Raw genomic sequence first — 13,870 nt, forward strand, 5'->3', positions numbered from 1 at the left:
ACATAACATGAACAATATTTTAAAGGCTACCTAGCTTTTAGATGTAGACAAGCACAGATTCCTTGGAAGGAGATAGTATTTATGAGACATTAAATATTATTTATTAGAAAGTATTTTGTGTACTTATAGAGTTAGGATTAGAGACAAATTGGGATGCCTGAGTGGCTTAGTGGGTTAAATGCCTCCGTTTGACTCAGGTCGTGATCCCGGGGTCCTGGGATCGAGTCCTGTATCGAGCTCCTTGCTCTCCCCGCTTGTGCGCTCTCTCTCTCTGACAAGTAAATAAATAAAGAAATTTTAAAGGATTAGAGACAAATTATTCCTGCCTATATACTGAAGCTAGTGATGTGCTTTAGATGTTTGTGTTTAGAGTGCACTAAATCAGAGCTTGGCAATCTTTTCTATAAAGGGTCCGATAGTAAATATTTTAGGCTTTGCAGGCCATACAATCCCTGTGACCATTATTCAAATGTGCCATTAGAGTGTGAAAGCAGCCACAGACAATATGTAATAATCCCTTGCCTTTATGGTCTTATCTCAAACATCAGCCTTAACAGGATATTTTAAAGCCTCTTTTCTCTTGAAAGACTCCGCATCTCCCTATTAAATTGGATTTTAGATTCCCCAAAGCACCTACACCAATTTCTAACACAAACCAGGGTACTCAATACATTTGTTAAATGAATGAATTGATGATTTATGGTTTTAATTACACTTGACTTCTATGGCAGTATTTTCTTACTTTGGTTTGTTCATATGTGGAGTCTCTGCTTAAAATACATTAGGCTGCATAATAGGAATTCTGTAAATTCTTTTCTTGTGGCGACTGACAAAGCTAACTGAAAGTTTCGTTATTTAAGACAGGAAACAGTACAAGAAAACAATTAATTAGACAATTAAAATCCCACAAATCTATTTCAGAATGAGCCATGTTAATAACCAGGTAAGAAACTAATGGCAAGTTGAAAAGACTATTAGCTGAGGTCAACTGCTCTTGACTTTCTGGGTGCATTTATTGTCATAAGCAGTGGCAGAAGATGAAAACACTCAACAGAAGAAAATAAATGACAGTAATCGGAAGTGCTTGCTGTTGGGTGTCAGTTACCTTTACATCCGAGAGTCACAGAGTTTTAGCATTTCATGTGACTAGTGTGGCTGGAGGAAGGTAGAGTGGTACAATGGGTGATATATGGGTCAGATGGATCTGGATACAACCCCAACATTGCCACTTACTGTGGTATAAACTTAGAAAGTTATTGAAATTTTCTGAATTCCAATGTCCTCAATTCTAAAATGGCAGTGGGGGGCGGTGACACCAATAAGTGTGTTAGATGAGTAGTGTTTATCATACAGTGCCTGGCAAATAGTAAACACTCACTAAGTGAGAGCCATTATGATTACAATGGTCAAAGGGTTGTTACGTTTCAAAGGTAATGGATACTTACTAACAATTGAGCTCCATAATCTTTGGTGGACGGGATCATGAGCCATTTAAAATTTCACTGTACACTGTAGTTGGTACATGCCTGTAGGATTTTGTCTTAGTTCTGAAAAAGATTGCCAATAATTTATGATGTGCTAACATGTCTTTACTTAGAAGATACTGCCTTTCTTTTAGTTGGGGATAATTTTTTTCCTGGCAAAGAAGTTTTGCTCATTTAATCACACTTATCAAAACCATACCCATATGAGTCAAGGGAAGAGAACCAATTTAACTTCCTTTCTGAAAGTTACACTAGTTTCCTTTTGCCATCACATTTCGTCCAGCTGTAGTCATATTTTGTTGTGATCATGAAAATCAATTCAGATCCTTGGTTGCTAAGCAATTTCTTTTTAAAATTTCACTGTATCTTATTTTACTGAATTATTTTATTTCCACTGAATATTTTACTGTATTCATGGTCTTTTTTCCTATTAAGGTTCATTAACCTTTCACTTAGTTTTTGACCACCTGGATCCAAAATAGCAAAGAAAATGAAATATTCTGTCTTTAAAACATAACCATCAGTACCAAATACTTATTTCTGTTGACTCAGGAGTTTCAGATGATTCAATATATGACATCGTTATCTGGAACTTTCTTATTCACATTCTGTTTACAACTGAAGAACCAGTGGGAAGAACTCACATATACATATTTTTTTTTTGTAGAAATATGTAGCAGATTGCTCTGAATTGAACACACACTCACACACGCCATAACTCAACTCTATGTCCATGAGCTGTCAGTGATAGTTTTAGTATTTGCATAGGTTGTTAACTTGCAAATCTTTCATTGATTTAACAAACACTGAGCACCTATAATGTGTCAGGCACTCTTAAGTGCTTGGGATATATCAGTGAACAAAACAGACATCTCTGCCCCACAGACATGTTCTAGCAGGTGACCATTTAAAAATCTCTTTAATCACACTCATGTAGACATGAATTAATATATCTCATCACCACAGGGCTATGGTTCTAAGTGGAGAATAAGTGAAGAAATTATATGATTAGAGGCCAAAAACACACTCCAGGGTCATCATTCCTGTTAGTGATAGAATGCTTCTTGCTCCACAGCAAAATGAGAAGAAAAAGGGCAATACTATATAATATAAATGTGCATGATTCCTTATTGGTAATTTCAAAATCTAAAGCTGTCAGAAACTCTAAGTTTTTTCATAACTCATTTGGTGGTAAAAACCGACCTGATTTCATAGGGGTGTTCTGTCTTTTTTGCTTCAACTTAGTGTGAATATTTATATTTATATATATTTTTATATAGTGTGAATATTTCTCTGCAGAAATATAAACGTGCTTCTTATGGTATGGGATGTTCCCTCAGATGCTGTAATACTACTTTCATACCTTCTAGAACCCCATACCCTCCAAAAAATTCTGAATTCTGGGACCCGTCTAACAAGGATTTTGGATAAGGGAGTGTTGACCTATGTGTATATGTCTTTGTAAGGTTGCCAACCATATTTTCTTGGGAAGGTCTAATCCTTCTTTCTGCTATTGTCTCTCTTGCTTTTAGGGGTATGAAAATATTCTAGCTTTTATTTGGTGATAGTGGGTAAAAAGTGTTTGTTTATTCTGTTTTCAAACATCTTTCTTTGGCAAAATAGAAAAGCTGGCCATTCTCTATTTCTTTTTAAGCATGAGGCTCAGCTGTGAAATGTGAAATTCTGGGGGATACAGACCTAGTCTAGCAAGCCCGCTTGCTGGTCATATCCCACCCTCAATCCATCTGTCCTATTATTTAATTATTATAGTTCTTTAAATTGACCCACTTAAAAACCTGAAATCAACTTCTTTTCAAAGCAAATATTTTATCACCACTATAAATGAAAAAACAAAAAAACAAAAAACAAACCAGTACCATTTGTCATAAATAAGAGGTCACTGACCAAACAAAATCCCTTGGTCCACCAAAAACACCTGGGGATCTAACCCACGCTCCTATCCTTGAAATGGATCAGATAGAAAGCATTTTAGTTTCTTTCTATCTGACCATTCACCTTCATCTCTCCCAAGACAATTTAAATTTCCTTTTGTTCTGACTTGAAAGGGTAAATCAACAACCTCCTTCCAAGTATTTCATGTATTCCACAATGACAATCAAATCACGTCTTGAATTTTTCCCACTTGGGTGGTTGTGGTTATACTTTGATCTCAACTGCTCCAGTGTAGCCTTGGGTTTTTTCCCCCTTATAAGGGTATAGCCCACTGCTTCTCAAACTTAAACATGCACTTGAATCCCAGGGCACCTTGGTAAATGCAGACTTTGATTCAGGAGGTTTGGAGAGGACTCTGAGATTCGCATCTCTCGCATACTCCCGGGTAATGCTGATGCTGCTGGTCGCAGGATCACACTTTGAGTAGCAGCGGTGTCTTTGACAATGAGAGTGTCAGGACTGGCTGGCGGGGTGGGATGCATTAGATTATCATTCTGCTCTGCCCTTTAATTTCAATGAGTGCTTTCCTAAGAGTGATTGGGAGAGGGCAGACTAAGTTATTTTTATTTCCATTCAGCAATTGAGTCTGTGGCAAACTGACTTTTCCCAATCTCTAATTCTCTGCATCTGATGGTAAATGGTATGTACTACATTGAAATACTGTTTATATGGACTAAAATTATAGAATGTTCTGAGCAAAAACCAAAGGGATAAACAGTTAAGGTTAACTGGGGAAGCAAATTAGTGTTAGCTATTTTAAAGTTTCTACGGATTCGTTTGTGTTCTCTTTGTGGGTTACATGCATTTGTAATATCATTCTCTTCAAAAAAAAAACTACCTCAGGAAAGCAGGAATGAATGAATGGATGCATAAATAACTTGTAAAGCCTTTGTAATGATCAGTTTTGATGACTCATTCCTTCTGTTTTCTTTTCCTCCCATTCTTTCCAGTTTGTCTATTTCTCTTCTATGATTATCACAATCAGAAGCATTTTCATCCTAATTGTGACACACAAAGCAGATGACATTCACAAGGCACCTGCCTGGAGAAAGTGAAGCAAAAATTCGTCATATTTCATGCACGGCAAAAATACCAGATTGTTGCTGTTCCAGTTAGTGCTTCTTGGTTAATTCAATTTTAAGAATCACTAAGCTTGACAGAAAACTGTGCTGGCAGCAAAGGCTCCACTCAAACATCCTATACTGTTTGCCTTTCCATTTATTTTTCTCTGAGAGAGAAGGTTCTTAAACTCTTTGTTTGATTAGGCTTTACTTATAAAGTATATAATACCTAAACGCTAAATATATGTGTATATATTAGGGTTTGGGCATCAATCTATTTTTTCTTGAGCTATCCATTTATTTGTTTGAAGAGAAAGAATGACGAGAGAGAGCAACTAAGCAAGTGAGCGTGGGCTCGGGACTCACAAGGCAGCTGCTTCCCTTGGTAGAGCAACTGCCATTTCTTCGAGCGCCTGTTTACTCATCTGTGAGGGCAGAGCATCTACGTTATTGTGGGAGAATGAAATGATGTAATTCCTCCAAAGCACTTGACACCCAGCCCAGTTCATTGAGTTCAGTAAAATGATTAGTCTTCTAATATCCCATGGGAACAGATGCTATTGTTCCTCCAGTAGGCTCTGGGGTTTTCTTCTAAGGAAAATTTGTGTCATTGTAGAATCATTCCTCAGATTTGGGGAACAACTGGATTTTTAAAGGACAGAGTTGCTTTTTTTAAAATTCAAATTTCTCAATTTATGTTTGATAAGAGTGCAACTTTGGGCAAGTCACTTAACCTCTTATTTATTTATTTTACTTTATTTTTTTAAAGACTTTGTTTATTTGAAAGAGAGAGAATGTGCAAGCACAGGGGTGGGGGAGGGGCAGAGGGAGACTCCCCACTGAGCAGGGAGCCCAAATGGGGCTCCATCTCAGGACCCTGGGATCATGACCTGAGCCGAAGGCAGACGCTTAACCGACTGAGCCACCCAGGTCCCCCAACCTCTTTTGGTCTAACTTTTTTCCTATCTATAAAGTGAAGGTATTGGACTAGCTGATCTAGAACAAGTATATTTTGCACTGTGACACACCCCTCTCCAGACACCCCAAACCAAGTTTCGTGAAACACTACCTAACCTTCCAATGAAAGATTTATTATACAGCTTCTATTCTAATCTATTGTTTTTCATGAGAAAATGCTGGATATGACCCACTTAATTCATTTCATGCTCACTACTTGTTAAAACTTGCAGTGTGAAAAGCCTGGAGAAGATCATCTCCACGTTCTGCTTTTGCCAGCAGAAACCATTTCCACTTCCAGTGGGTTGTCACTGGAACTCTTTCGATGACTAAAGGAACTTCAATTCCAGTATTCTCGAACCTGGATTTCAGTGCCAGCTTGACATCAGTTCAAAGCACTCTGTTTTTCCTCTCTCACATAATGTGCTGTTTATGGATTTGTAAACCACGACTCAAGGAGTCTAAGCGATACGCTCTTATCAGAGTGTGTGAGTTCCTCCCAAGTCTGGCCCTCTGCTTTGCCCAGCACTTTCCTGGCACTTGGTTCCTGGCCGGCACTTTCCTCTTTCAAATGTTTCGGAAACAAGGGGTTTGCATCTTGAGTTTTGCAACAAACATAAATGTGTGTTTGGAAAAGGAATATAGAAAGCAACATGTAACAGTCATTTTAAATTCACGTAAGGATAAATAAAATGTTATGGTACAGCCGTGGACAGCTAAAGTTTAATTTAAACATCCACTCTGGCTGTTTGCCCAAAGTGTTAATAATCACTCCTAACTTTATGAAACTTCGAAAATTGAATACCACCACTGATCTCGCTTTCTTCATCTATGAACGAAGGAGCTGACATGGATCATCTCTGAGGACACGTCTGGCTTTTTAAATGTCTGTTCTATCTCGAAAGCCCAGCCCACAATTACAGGCACCTTTGCTGCTGAAAACAATCACTGTCTGATCCTTTCTCTTATGAGGGGGAAGAATTCAAGGGAAAAGAAACTACTGCCAATGATTCTGAGAGCCTTGTTTTATGGATCTCATCCTGTCGCACTGCTTTTGGGGCCCTATTTGTACTTCCCATTTGGCTCTGTCTTGAGCAGGATGGAAATGCATGTTTTTGAAAGCAACCTAACTCTGTGACTGACCATTGTGGGCCTCCTTTTCTGTCCCCTCTTTTGGACTTTGGGGACTGCCTGGGAAAAGACAATGACCTGCAGTGGCTCTTGACCTTTGGTGTGCAGCCGAACCACCTGGGGACTTTAAAACACAACTCAAAAGACCAGGCTGTGGCCTTTGAGCCCCTGATTCACTAGGTCCCGCTGGACCTCCTGCAACCCTCTACAGTTTGAAAATGCTCTCTCCAGGTGATCTGATGTATATCAGAGGCTGAGTAACTACTGGACTTAGACACACCAATGGGCTTTGTACTCATCCCCAAAATGCCACTTCCCCAGGAACTGAAATGTCCAGGGACTGCAGGAGAAGAAAGGAGTCTGGGAAACCTCCCTATATTCTTATATTTCTTTTGTTAACCTCCTTTTCATGCTCTTATAGACAGCCTTCCGATTTAAGCCACTATCATACTTGGACACTGAAGGCCAACAAATCCAACTGTCTTTATTGCATATGACTTCTCCAAGTAGTAACTGTTTTGGGCAGTTTCAAAACCATTCTCCCAAATGTTGCCGGTTAGCATATAATAATCAATACAGGCATACCTCAGAGATATTATGGGTTTGGTCCCAGACCAAGGCAACAAAGTGAGTATCTCAATAAGGCGAGTCCATTTTTTTTTTTTTGGTGTCCCAGTGCATATAAAAGTTATGTTTACACTATAGTCTATTAAGTGTGCAATAACATTATCATCTAAAAAAACAATGTACATACCTTAATTAAAAATACTTTATTACTAAAAAATGCTAACCATCGTCTGAGCTTTCAGTGAGTCATGATCTTTCTGCTGGATGGCTGCTGACTGATCAGTGTGGCAGTCAGTTACTGAAAGTTAGGGGGACTGCTGCAATTTCTTAAAATAAGAAAAATGAAGTTTGCCGCATCCAGTGACTCTTGCACAAACGATTTCTCTGTAGCTTGTGATGCTGTTTAAGAGCATTTCACCCACAGCAGAACTTCTTTTCAAAATTGGAGTGAATCCTTGAAAACCCTGCTGCTGCTTTATCCACTAAGTTTATGTGCTATTTTAAATCCTTTGTTATCATTTCAACAGTCTTCTCAGCATCTTCACCAGGAGTAGTTTCCATCTCAAGAAACCATTTTCTTTGTTCACTCGTCAGAAGCAACTCCTCTCCTGTTCAAGTTTGTCATGAGACTGCAGCAATTCAGTCGCATCTTCAGGATCCACTTCTAACTCTAGTTCTCTTGCTATTCCCACCACATCCGCAGTGACTTTCTCCACGGAAGTCCCGGACTTTCAGTTCGTAAAACACGCGATATCTGCGAAGTGCCGTAAAGTGGAGTGCAAGGAAACGAGGTACGCCTGTGTTCACACTGTACAATAGGCTGATGAATGAACTTTTAGGTAATTCAGCTGAAAGCTTTCATCATTAGCTTTAAGTAATCAAGTCAATTATTCATTCATTCATCCTGCATTGAAGAGTGAATGCATTTGCTAGACATTTAAGTACTCAAAATAGTGCACTGATTAACAGCCTGAGATCCAGGTCTCCCTTGGTTCAAACCCAACTCCATCATTTCTCAGCTTTTTGACCTGGAACATAGTATCCAGCTCAGTCAATCTCAATTTTCTTTTCTGCAATGACAGGACCTGCCTTAATGGCGGTGGTATGAGAACACGAACTCGAAAACACTTAGCACAGTGCCTAGGACATGAGGGATAAGATTAAGGGCAAGATGGATAAGATTAGCTGATTTAGAGTATAGAAGTAAGGAGTCAAACACTAATTAATAGATGGAGTAAATGGGCAGAGAACATCTGAGTAGATCCAGTGTCTATTGTGGGTAGGATGGGGAGGGAGCAGTGTGTGCTCTGGGAAGCCTGCCGTGATACGGTGCTGAAATAAAGTTCTGAAGAAAGATCAGTAATCAAGCACACTTGAAAAAAATTCATTCTTGGGTTGCCTGGGTGGCTCAGTTGGTTAAGCATCTGCCTTTGGCTCTGGTCATGACCCCGGGGTCCCTGGGACCGAGCCCCGCATCGGGCTCCCTGCTCAGCAATGAGTCTGTTTCTCCCTCTGCCCCTTACCCCGCTCGTGCTCATTCTCTCTCTCTTATAAATAGATGAAATCTTAAAAAAATTCATTCTTGTTTCTTACATGATTAATTGCATGCCGTTTATAAAAATTATATACTTTAAAACTAAATATACTTAAAATGTTTAAGTTTTTAGTAATCATATATTTTGAGGGGGTGAGTTTATGAGTTCCATGGCTTCTAAGGGGAGAAGGAAAAGAAAAGAACTCACACCTGTGGTAGAAGTATCTCTAAAGGAGATTCCTGTATCAGGCTTGTTGGGTAGCCTAGAGCAGTGGTTCTCAACAGGAAACAGGTTTGTCCTCCGCCCCGCCCCCCAGGGACATCTGGCAATGTCTGGAGACATTTTTTATTGTCATGACTGGGAGGGTGCTGCTGGCATCTGGTGGGTAGGGGCCAGAGATGCTGCTAAACATCGAACAATACACGGGACCGCCCTCACCACAAAGAATGATCTGGATCAAAATGTTGAGAATGTCAGCCTAAATCAGTGATTCTCAAACTGTAGAGCACCAGAATCACTTGGAGAGTTGTTAAAACCCACATTGCTGGGCCCCACCCCCAGCATTTCTGATTCAGTAGGTCTGGGGTAGGTCCTGAGAATTTGTAGCTCTAAGTTTCCAGGTAATGCTGATGCTGCTGGTTTGGGGGCTCTACTTTGAGAACCACTGGTCTGTATAATCTCCATATTCATTTTCAAATCTGAAATCTCAGAGTTATGTAAACTTTTTTCACTTATACAAAATTTGAGTGGAAAGTTGCCGAGGTTGTATTTATGGCATTTACCAACAAGGCCCAGTTTATTATAGACATGTGTAGAATTAAACTAGTTATAAAGTTTTAAAAGTAAGCCATCAATGTGCTGTCCTAGATTTCAGCTGCTGCCTTCTGGATGTCTTTTTCCTCAATGGCTTTCTTGGCCAAAAGTAATGTCACATTTAAGTGCTAGATATAAAGAATTACTGGCACTTTCTCTAAAATTCAAGTTTGTTACAATAAATCAGTCCCTCGGCATTCACCAAATAATCAATGTTCTCAAGTGGTAGCATCATTAATAATCATTTACTTGCCAATAATTATGCTATGATATTGGTACCAGGCATGGGTATATTTTTATGAAGCTTGATTTTTCCTTCCACGTAGGCAGAAGTCTCGTTCCATTCTTCTCATCTTAAGAGGAGTTTAGGGATTTAAGACCACTTAAAGGAATCCATAATGATGTTGGAACACAGAGGATAGGCAGAAAAATTAAAGGGAACAGACTTCCAGGGCACAAAATAGAAAAGATTCATAAAGCCTTGCATGTACACGTATTCGATCTCTTACTGATTCATTATGTTTTTATTCGATAAACTATATGAAGTATATAGAAGCTATTATGGTGTCTGGCTAATCTCCATTTCAGAACTGACAGAAGCAGGCATGAAGTATACTATAAACAAAGTGGATAAGAGAAATGAGAAATAATTTGAACACTGTTAAAACTGCTAAGATTTACTAAGAAAGGTTGTATAATGTATAAAATAATCAATCAGATTTCATTCTATTAGCAAAGTCTGAGTCTATCTTGCCCAAAGGCAGAGAATTGGAAGACAGCATTTGAACCCTGCTCAGCATCCCCTGAAAAAGCCCATTTTTGCTTCTTGAATTGGCAGTATAATATTATTTTGTATACAACACATGATGTACAAAAATGCATTGTATTTTTCATTTAGAAACAACCCAGAATTATGGAAAAGGAAGGCATATTATATCCCAACCCTCTATTGATGTCACAACATTTGAGAACAAGTTTTAAAATGTCAGTGGTACTACTGCATTGAAAGTGTCTTTTAACTAGTCTCTCACTATCTCCAGACTCTTAACTTCTTGTGGGCAGGAACCTCATCTCAAACCATCCATAATTCCCACAACCAGCACAGCCCCTGATGTGGCCAGGCTCAGAATGGCTCACTAAATGAATAGGCACCACCCAGGTACATGTGCATTATACCATTTACGTTTAAACCTTCAGCTTTCATAGGACATAATTTGAAGGGTACCTTGATTCTTTAAGTAGAGAACTGGAAATACTCATAATAGGAAGAGTGAAACTGTGGACTTGTCTGTGAGAAAACACTTCCAATATTGAAAAACATCTGGAAGCTTCATACGAGAAGGAAGTTCTAGATTCTACAGTCCCAGGTTTGGCCACTCTCAAGAGCTCTCCTCAAGCACTGCGATGGGCTCTTAGGCTACTTTTGAGATCAAGTCAGAACTTAGTACTTCATCCCCACATTGTCCTGTGAAACAGTAATGGTAATGCACTGAAAATTCTTTTGGTTTGTTTCCCTTATCGCTCTTATGTACCCTTCTTCTGAGCTTCAAGTATGTGGGGTTCTTAATCTGTGTTCCTGGACCATGGTCCCCAAAGGGTCCAGGGATGAAGCTCTGTTTCAGTATAATTAGTTTCCTTTGTAATCCTATGTGCTTTATTTCATACATTTAAAAGCAGTATTCTGGGAAGGAGTCTATAAGCTTCCTCAGATGGCCAAATGGGTCCATGGCACAAAAATGGCTACAAATAACCAGGCTGCTTTGCTGAAAGGTACTTGTTTATTACTCTTCCCTCCTCATAAGCTATAGAAGCAATTTCTCATGCCACATATATTTTATTTCCCTCCCAGAAGACTATCTTACCTTAACTTCCTGATTATTTCCTAGGTCTCAATGGAACTAACATGTCCCAGAAAATGGTACTTCTGCTATCATTTGAACAATTGCTAGATTATCACCCACAGTTTACCTAGAGTAAAGGTCATTTTACATCACACTGACCATTGAAGTTAGAAGCTTTTTAGAAATTTTTAATGTTCATTTTTAAGGTTATACCTTTTTATGAGATGAAGATTTGTGTCCCCCCAAAATTCATATGTTGAAGCTCTAACTGTGGGTCCCTCGTGATGGGATTAGTGTCTTTATAAGAGGAGGAAGACAGAGAGATCTCACTCTCTCCCAGTGCCTGCACCAAGGAACGGCCATGTGAACACAGCCATCTGCAAACCAGGAACAGGGTCCTCCCCAGACATTAAATCTGCTGGCACCTTGATGTTGGACGTCCCAACTCCCAGACTGTGAGAAATAAATTTCTGTTGTTTTAGTCACCCAATCTGTGGTATTTTGTTATAGCAACCCAAGCTAAGACATGTCTCTTCTCATTTACAAGTCTTTATCAACAATGTAGGGTTCACCAATACCAACATGCTTTTATAAAATAGCAACTTTCTAAAGAAAGCATTTTTTTAATACTGTTTTTTCACCGTGGTTCAGTAAGATGCTTACGCACACAATGAAAGACAGGAGTCCCAGACATGCCATATTTCTTCACAGCTCAACCCTGTGGCCATCACTAGCTAAGAGGCAAGGGAGAAATTTTGTGTGCAGCTTACTTAATGCAAATGGCTTAATATTTTAGCCTCAACAATCAGGTTCCTCTCCTCTAAACATCTCAAAAGCCTGCATTGGGACAAACGGCTAGATCATTTGTAGATATAGCCGAAGAATGTGAATCTGCTGTGAGACTGAGCTCACTCATGTCAAGCTCAACGCATTTCACTAGCAGCTTTGTTTACTCATGTTGAAACCAGAAGAGTTTCAAGATTTAAGATCATGGTGTGACTAGAAGAAATAGAAATTTTATATTGAAACACAACTTCTTCATTGCAACGTCTCTCTCTCTCTCTTCCCGTGTAAACACCCATGTTTCTGTGAGGAAGCAAAAATTCTCCATTTCCCACACTAGTCAGGGTGGCATGGGATGTAGAACCAGGAGGAACGCAAGAATGGGGTTTAAATGGCCCTTCTCACTTTCAACTTCAGTATGTTCCTGTAAGTTAAGAAGTTGAAGATCAAGTCTCACGGAGGTTGAAGTTGGGTAAATTCCCATAAATAATGTTCAACGTTCACAAGACACGGGGCCCTCAAGCAGGCCTTTAAAGGCCTAGAACTTGTGGTAGAAATCCAGGCTCTTCCGGAGAGTTTCTGAAATATGCCGTATAACCTTCAGATGCACCTTAGACCGATTTTCTTCTCATGTTCTTTCTTTCGCCCCTGAACCCCCCCTGGTTGGCTCCCCCTACCAGGTGCCTTTGATTTAAGCCCCTCTTTTATTCAGATCTAAGCCCGGCACTTTCTCCATAAAAAACAAACTGCTAGGGTGATGAGGACTTAAAAATACCACCTTCCTCCCTGTGTTAGGTCTGGACTGATGGAAAACAGAAAAGAACACAGCCTTTGGACTTCACGTTTGTTGTAGTATTTTCACGTGTATTACCTTATTTGACAGCCACATCCATTCTATGAGCAACATAGGCCAAGAGTGGTTTCCCAGCTTAGAGAAGCAGAAAATCAGTTGTAGGGCAGCATGACTTCTATAGTCTCCTGTTTGTAGGGGAAATGAGAGTCATCCTCAGGGCTTCTACTACCCTACTGCGTGCTCTCCTGGCTCTTCCTGTTCCATTTGAAAGAGATAAAACTAATCTTCAGTGGGGGAGATGTCCCAGCTTTGTTCAGAATCCTCGAGAATGCCCAAGAATCTTTACTGTCAGGAACGTCTCTTGATGGCTTTTAAAAATGCTTTCTCAGAGTCTGTGGTCTCTCATCGTTCGTCTCTGAGAAAGCATTTTTAAAAGCCATCAAGAGACCTTCCTGACGGTGAAGATTCTTGGGCATTCTCGAAACAAACTGAGGGTTCTAGAGGGGAGGGGGGTGGGGGGATGGGTTATTAGCCTGGTGATGGGTATTAAAGAGGGCACGTACTGGATGGAACACTGGGTGTTATATGCAAACAATGAATCATGGAACACTACATCAAAAACTAAAGATGTAATGTATGGTGATGAACATAACATAATAAAAAAAAGTGCTTTCTGAGTGGCGCGGGAAAAGTACAGAAGGTGTAAAGGCAGAACACCTGCGGTGGCCCCTTTGAAGTTAAACTTCATGTGGCATGGTAAGGAAACAATAAATATTTAGGGTCCTGGACTGATGAGATCTGGCCCACTTTCAGTTGTCACCTGATAAATTCCCATCCCACTTCAGCATAGGCTTAAAAAGGACACATTGGTAGCCCAAGACCAGAAAGAGAAAGGAACATTTACTCACATAACTAATGAAAACTGCCAAACACAGAATTGACTTTGCACGTA

The 13,870-nt window shown here is 39.7% G+C and overlaps 1 protein-coding gene across 15 annotated transcripts in view; it reads right to left on the minus strand.

The window, feature by feature from the left end:
- THRB (thyroid hormone receptor beta) overlaps positions 1–13,870 on the minus strand; it is a 371,178-nt gene that overhangs the window by 146,346 nt on the left and 210,962 nt on the right. The window contains exon 1 of one of the 15 annotated variants that reach the window (XM_073900909.1): positions 1,446–1,467. The exons of the other annotated variants lie outside the window; for them this stretch is intronic. The gene's annotated coding sequence lies outside the window, so the exon portion shown is untranslated. Of the gene's footprint in view, positions 1–1,445; positions 1,468–13,870 lie in introns of those variants that run through there. 15 annotated transcript variants of the gene reach the window in all.

The sequence above is a fragment of the Callorhinus ursinus genome, unplaced genomic scaffold, assembly GCF_003265705.2.
Source record: "Callorhinus ursinus isolate GAN/ISIS: 27379988/994484 unplaced genomic scaffold, GSC_fseal_2.0 scaffold1, whole genome shotgun sequence".
Lineage (NCBI taxonomy): Eukaryota > Metazoa > Chordata > Mammalia > Carnivora > Otariidae > Callorhinus > Callorhinus ursinus.